The following is a 6,626-nucleotide window of genomic DNA, read 5'->3' as shown; positions in this document are numbered from 1 at the left end:
TTGTGACTCTTTTTGCACTTCCTAAGTCTGAAAAAACCCAGCAGTACTACCTAGTAGTATTGAGACTTTACAATAAAGTTGAAACATGCTGCTAGTTTTAGCCCTGAAGTAGTACTGCTTCATGCACGACAGTTAAGGTGAGGTATTTACCAGATTCTAGTTTGAGAACAGAAAGATTTAAAAATGGATTGTGCTTATTATCAAGAAACTACAGCTTACCACGGTCCAAAGGAGAAACATAACAGACACAGATACGGGCATTTCATATTAGTTTATTCCATACCACACCTTCACCCTTTTCATTTTAAAGTGAGAGTATGAATCTCTGAATGTCACTGTGAGTATAGCTTTACACAGAACCTGCCGGGCTGCCTGATCCAGGAAAGCTTTTTTCACTCCATTGGTGGAACTAACCATATCATTAAAGTTACCGTTTGTTGCACATCCTCTTCTGGATCAGGGCTGTTAGCATTGGATAATAGTAGTAATTAATATTAAATAGTATGTCTTCTTTGTAGAAAATTCATGATAAAATACTTATTATACCTCTCTAATCTGCACGTTCTTTGAATGTTTTAAACAATTTATGTAACAGTCTTTGCTGCTGTAAAGCATAATTGCAGGTTTTCTTCCTCGTCTCGTGGAAGGGTTACAAACACATTCTGTAAGATCATTACATTATCTCAAATACCTTAAGAAAAAGCTCTCTCTGATCAGCTCAGTGTTCTGTATATTGGAGGAGATGCAGATAATAGTGTCATTCAGATAAATTTGCATTAATGATACTGAATTTCCCTAAAAGACTAAATTTAATCTACATTTCAAAAAATGAAAAAGGTGACCAAAATTTTTCTGATAGGCACTCTAGCTGAGCATCAGCTTTATGGCTTTTGTTAAAGCAGGCAGGAAATCCTTTTCTTTAAGATTTGGGGTAAAACTTTAAAACTGTAAGTGCATGTAAGCAAGTGAGGTCCCATTCTTGAAAGGCACCTGGAGCACATCTACATGGCCATGTGCTTTCATGTTCCAACTCTCCTGCTTCTGCCGGCACATCAAGTCTTTCATACTCCTAGTGCAGAGCCTGCTCATAGCTTTTGAGGGCTATTCCTCCCTCACGCTACAGTTACGAATATTTGGTGTTAGGGATGCTGGGGCATGTAGTGTCTCAAAAACTTGCAGGCATTTTAGGAATTATTTCTTATGGTGTAAAAGTGAGTCCCTCTTTTCTGTCCCTGTAATGTGTCAATGACTTTAACTCAGCTCTAGTCTTACTTGAGGCACTCCTAAAACTGCATTGTAGTTCTTTTTCCTTCTCTCCATCTCACTGCTGTTCATTCCAGCTGACTACGCTTGCCAAGAGCTTGTGCAACAGGCAGATGTTCTGTGAGATACTGGATCCTGTACAGATTAGCCTTTTAGGTGTAAGGTCTGTTCAGGAGGAGAAGGATCATAGTTTTCCACAGCCTGGAGAACTAGGTGACAAGCAATGGCCTCAGGTCTTCCGTCCCAGGAGGCAGATAAATTTCATGATCTGGCCCTAAGCCTCCAGGAACGGGACACTTATTCCCTACAGTAGGAACAGTTGCCAGTAGAGCTGGTGACCCCTAACTGCTCTAAGTTCATGACTGGTCCAGTACTGGCAAATCATTATTTCTGGGCTAGTGAGTACGCATAAGACAATCAATCGTGTGACTTGTGTGTGGATAATGGGTACAACTAATGTGCCTGAAATAGCAGCTGGCTTTCCGATAATGGGCTTCCCAAAGTGTGCTGAATGTCATTAATAGTATTCATGGCTGCAGGTCGCTTGCCAGAAAGAGTAAGTAAATACATTTATCAGAATTTGATGCAGACAAGCATCAAAATGAAATATGCAGGAAAGGCACATGAAGAAAGCGTATCCACCTTGGGAATTTCAGGGGGCAAACTAAGTTTGTTTTGCACGGGCTATTCTCTAGTACTGTCTTCTGGAGACAGCAGGGTGAACTTTGACAGGCTGCTGAGCAAGGAGCTGGTCCTCAGCTTTTAACTAGCAGGATGCTTCCTTGAAAATCAAGATTCGATTCATTTAAAATTCTCGGGGGAAAAAGCTGTAGACAGAAAAGAACTGGCAGGAAGTTTACATGCTGCCAGTGTGATATATTCAGCACAAAATGCACATCTAACTCAGGTGACCCCTTTCTTCCATTACTTGCATTGGGATACATAGAAGCATGTTCAGTGTAAAACAGCTCATGTGAGTAAGAGAATGCAATTAAATTAACTTGAGCTAGGCACCCATGCAAGCTTTTCCTGTGGCACAGAAATGGGGGTTACAGGGTATCATTGCCTAAAAGGATTTATTTGTAAAGTCTTGCATAAGACAGGGAGAAGCATACATATTCCACTCCATGATGTGAACGTTGTTGAATGTTATGCCTGAGAAGCCAGTGATATTTAGAAAAAAACTAGGAATAATCCCTCATTCTGAAACACGTTTCTGGAGCAAATCCAAACCAGCAGCTGAGATTTTATGACTTCTGCAGGACCCTGAAAAATCCCACATTCAGTCCTAAGGATTTTTTACTCACATTCAAAGAGATGGCACTGTAAGGAAAAAAAAAAAAAAGAAAGTTAGAAAATGGCTTATTGTGGACTGCAAAGTAGAGCAATCTACTGCTTTATTCCTCTGACCTGCAATTTTGCAGAATTCCAGCGCTGGCAAAAAATCATCCTGAGGATCACAACTACGATGTTAAGGCTCGATGCTTGTATTTTTTTCACTCATAGTGGAAAATCTAGGAGAAAACGCTGGACATCAGAGGTAGTAGGTAAGATTTAGGACATGGATGACACACAATCATCTGGAGTTTTATTTCATTCCATTTGCACTTGAAAGCCCGGGTTTCTTTTAAGAAATGGCAGAGGTTAGGAGAGTAAGTGCCAAAGTAATGTTTTAAAAGTAGAACTATAGCTTCTAAATCACTTCATTGCCTCGAAACCTCTTTCCTGGCTGTGTATTGTCCAGCAACTCTTGGGACAGTTTTCAGCACCTGCTCCTTGTTGGTGCCTGCTGGGCTGAGCAGCTGCAGAGTCTTGTCCTTCTCCTCTGAACCTGCCTCAGGCAGCGCAGTTGCTCAGCCTGCGTGCCCCAAAGGCATCTTCTGGAAGCTTTGCCCTGCGAGCAAAGAATGAGTGGAGATCTTTATTTTATAATGTTTAGAAATTCACATGCACACTCACATTTTTCTTTAGAAATACAGTTAAAAAACCTCCCATATTAAGGGACTATGGAAGGAAGAAGAAATATTTGGATAAACATGTCCCTTCTTGAAGAAAGTACAAAAGACTGTGGTTCAAAGATGCAGGAAATCCAAATTTAGTGCCCCCCAGCAACAAAACAAAAATATCAGTGGTCACACGATTCAAAACTGACATAAACCCAGTCTGACACTTCTAACTTGGTAAAATGTTTTTGGTTTGTTGACATTGTGCTTTTGTTTTTTGTTCTGTATCACAGAATCATAGAATGGTTTGGGTTGGAAGGGACCTTAAAGATCATCCAGTTCCAAACCCCCTGCCACCGGCAGGGACACCTTCCACTGGACCAGGTTGCTCAGAGCCCCATCCAACCTGGCCTTGAACACTGCCAGGGATGGGGCATCCACAGCTTCTCTGGGCAACCCGTGCCAGTGTCTCACCACCCTCACAGTCAAGAATTTCTTCCTAATATCTAATCTAAATGCACTCTCTTTCAGCTTAAAGCCATTCCCCTCGTCCTATCACTCCATGCCCTTGTAAACAGTCCCTCTCCAGATTTCTTGTAGGCACCCTTTAGGAACTGGAATGCTGCTCTAAGGTCTCTCTAGAGCCTTCTCTTCTCCAGGCTATCAGGTATCACTTGTTCTCTTGCAGGCAGCAAGAGCACTGCTAGCAAAAGCAACTCTTTATTATATACTCTCAATTCAGCAGAAATCCAGGATATGCCTACTCTTCATTTGGATCACTGGTACCGCTTGGTGATCCTGTCACGTGCAATGGCAGCATTTCCGATGACGGGACCACAGCCAAAGTGCAATCAAGGAAAAGCCAGTAGCTGCAGCTCTCATCAATGGGGTTTTAACCAAGGGGTTTTCATCGAGTATCAAAACACACATTCTGCTTGATGCAGGAACACAAAGTCAAGGCAGAAAAAGGCTGTGTAAGGAAACAGAAATTAAACCCAGGAAACTCTTCAAATCTTCATCTGAATGAAGGGTTCATGTGTAGTTGTTTGACCATGTAAAATTACATAATTCATAATTTCTATAAATGTGAGGGAATGACAGACAATACAAAAATAATCACACCATATCTGCTAGGCAGGAGGAAGCTCATATAGCAGTCCACCCCCAGAAGTGTCTGGGAAAAGAAAAAAAGCTTCACTTATATTACTATCATTATTTTAAAATAATATTCAAACCTGCCACTTTGAATTTTTATTTTGTAAAAATTAAAAGGAATATTTAATTGCTACAGCGTTAGTCTCCCACTAGGACATGGCTGTGTCAGAAATAATTTTAGTGGTGAGATTCGAGGTCTTTTGGTCAAAAGGTCATAAGGAATTGGCTGTAATAATGACAGAAATCCGACCTGTCACAACCGGGTCCGGGAGTCTTTATGGTGCAAATTCTGGTACATTTGATCAAGGGACTGCCAGTGCCCCTGGGAGCTTCCCTCCATTTTAACTCTTTATTTCCTAGCTTTCGCACGTGTGGGTGCGGGCAGACTCGCCAGCCGGGAATGGGGAAGGAGCTCGTTTTAATGCTCCATCCACACAGCAGCCAACGCCGCTCCCCGCGTTTCGGGCGCCTGGAGGGGCCCAAACTCAGACCCGTCCACGCGTGAGGACAACGGCGGCCCCGGGGCGCGCGTTTCACGGCCCGCTGCCGCTGACACGCGTGTCACAGCCGCACCCGCAGCCCCCCGCCCCTCTCCGGCCGCGGTGTGGGCACGGCAGCGCGACCAGCGGCACCCCGCGGCCGGCGCCCCATGCGGCGCCGGCAACAGCCCCCGTCCCGTCCCGTCCCGCCCCGCCGCGCCCCGTCCGTCCCGCCCCACCTGGCCCCGCCGTGCCGGAGCGCGGCCGGGCGGGGGTCGCCCGCGGGCCGTCCATTGTGCGGCCGGCGGCTCGGGCGGTCCCACCTGCCGGCAGCGGGGAGGGCCGGGGCCGGGCTCCGCTCCGCGCCTCCCCCTCTCGCAATCTCCCCGCCCGCCCCCCTCCGGTCCCCGGCTGAACCGGAGCGAGCCCGCCCCACCCCGCGCCCTCCCTCCCGTCCCCCAAGCTGGCGGAGCTCCGCTGTCTCCCCTCCCCCGTCCTCCCTCCTTCCCTCCCGCCGCGCGGCCGCCGCCCCTCCGCCGCTGCCCGCCGGAGCCGCCGACTTCCCCCTGAGCGCGGGTCGCTGCCGCCACCGCCTCCTCGCCCTGCCATGAGCCGCCCCCCGCCGCCGCAGCGCTGAGCGGGGAGCGCGGAGCCATGCCGGGCTGGAAGAAGAACATCCCCATCTGCCTGCAAGCCGAGCCGGAGCGAGGTGAGCGCGGAGCATGGGCGGCGGCAGACACCGCGAGGGAAGGAGGGCGGGCGGGGGGGACCCCCCCTCTCCTTCCCTGGGGCACGGCGGTAGCCGTCCCGCGGTGGGACGGGCGGGCGGCCGGCCCCGCGCCTTCCATCTTGCTGCGGCGGGAGCGGGGGGCGCGGGGCGGCCGGAGGAGGTCGGCACCTGGGGTGGTGGGGGCGACACCGGGCCGGGCCCCGCAACAACTAACTTTTCTCCGGGTGCTGCCGCCTGGCTCCCCCCTCCCCCGTCCCGGGCCGGGCTCTTGAAGCCGGGGGACATGAGCCGGGGAGGAAGGGGGGAGGCTCCGAAGTGACTTCGTGAAACTTCTGTGCGTGTGGCTCAACCCCCGGACGGCCACTCGTGGCGGAGGCGCGGGGCTGGACCTGTCCCGTGCCTCCCCGGGGGGCGCCGGCACCGCGGAGCCGTGAACGCCGGCCGCGAACCGGTGGCGATCGCGCCTTGGCGCCGAGCGGTGCCCGCAGGAGCTGCCCCGCTGGTCCCGCCGACGGCCGAGGTGTGGTTTTGGGTCACTCAGCCGTGGAGTAAGGGGTTGGTATCGGCGGAAGGCAGGTGGTTTGTGGTCGCTTTTCAAAATAAACCGTCTGCTTTTTCTAATAAAAAGGTAACTTTGCCACTTATTCAAAGAGGATTTCTGTCATGGGAAATTGTCATGTTACTGCTCTGTCCTCAGTCTGTGAGTCAGAGGAGAAAAGGCTAGTACGCCGGTTACACTTGGGAACGCTCAGGTATGCCCGTCATCTTGTATCTTTGATTTACAGGTCATTAATTCTGCAGTAGCATATGGAGTCCTGAAGTAGGACGTCTGGTTTTGGTTGCCGTGATATTGGATAGATAGCTGTACTGCTAGGGACAAAAATTCCCCGAGTATCAAAAAGGACGAGGTTTTGTTTGCTGTGTGGAGGAAGTATTGTAGCCTTGTGTTGGAAGTGGAGGTCTGTGGCAGAACTGCTGCCCTGCTTCTGACTAGTAAATGCTGTCTCTAATGGGAAGTTCATCGCAAGTGTATGACATCATTAAAATAGTTGCTGA

At 49.1% G+C, this 6,626-nt stretch overlaps 1 long non-coding RNA gene across 2 annotated transcripts; it reads right to left on the bottom strand.

Annotated features, from left to right (window-relative positions):
• Window positions 1–252: 252 nt before the first annotated feature.
• Window positions 253–5,252, bottom strand: LOC115604663. 2 transcript variants are annotated; one of them, XR_003990367.1, is made up of 4 exons: window positions 5,080–5,165; window positions 3,971–4,176; window positions 2,674–3,157; window positions 253–2,586 (listed from the first exon to the last, which is right to left on the bottom strand). It is a non-coding gene; the product is annotated as an uncharacterized LOC115604663 (long non-coding RNA). The 2 variants fall into 2 exon arrangements; XR_003990366.1 differs by having other exon boundaries at window positions 3,971–5,252.
• Between the last annotated feature and the right edge of the window lie 1,374 nt (window positions 5,253–6,626).

This window comes from Strigops habroptila, chromosome 3, assembly GCF_004027225.2.
Source record: "Strigops habroptila isolate Jane chromosome 3, bStrHab1.2.pri, whole genome shotgun sequence".
Lineage (NCBI taxonomy): Eukaryota > Metazoa > Chordata > Aves > Psittaciformes > Psittacidae > Strigops > Strigops habroptila.
The sequence above is the reverse complement of the archived record's forward strand: the minus strand, read 5'-3'. Positions and strand labels throughout refer to the sequence as shown.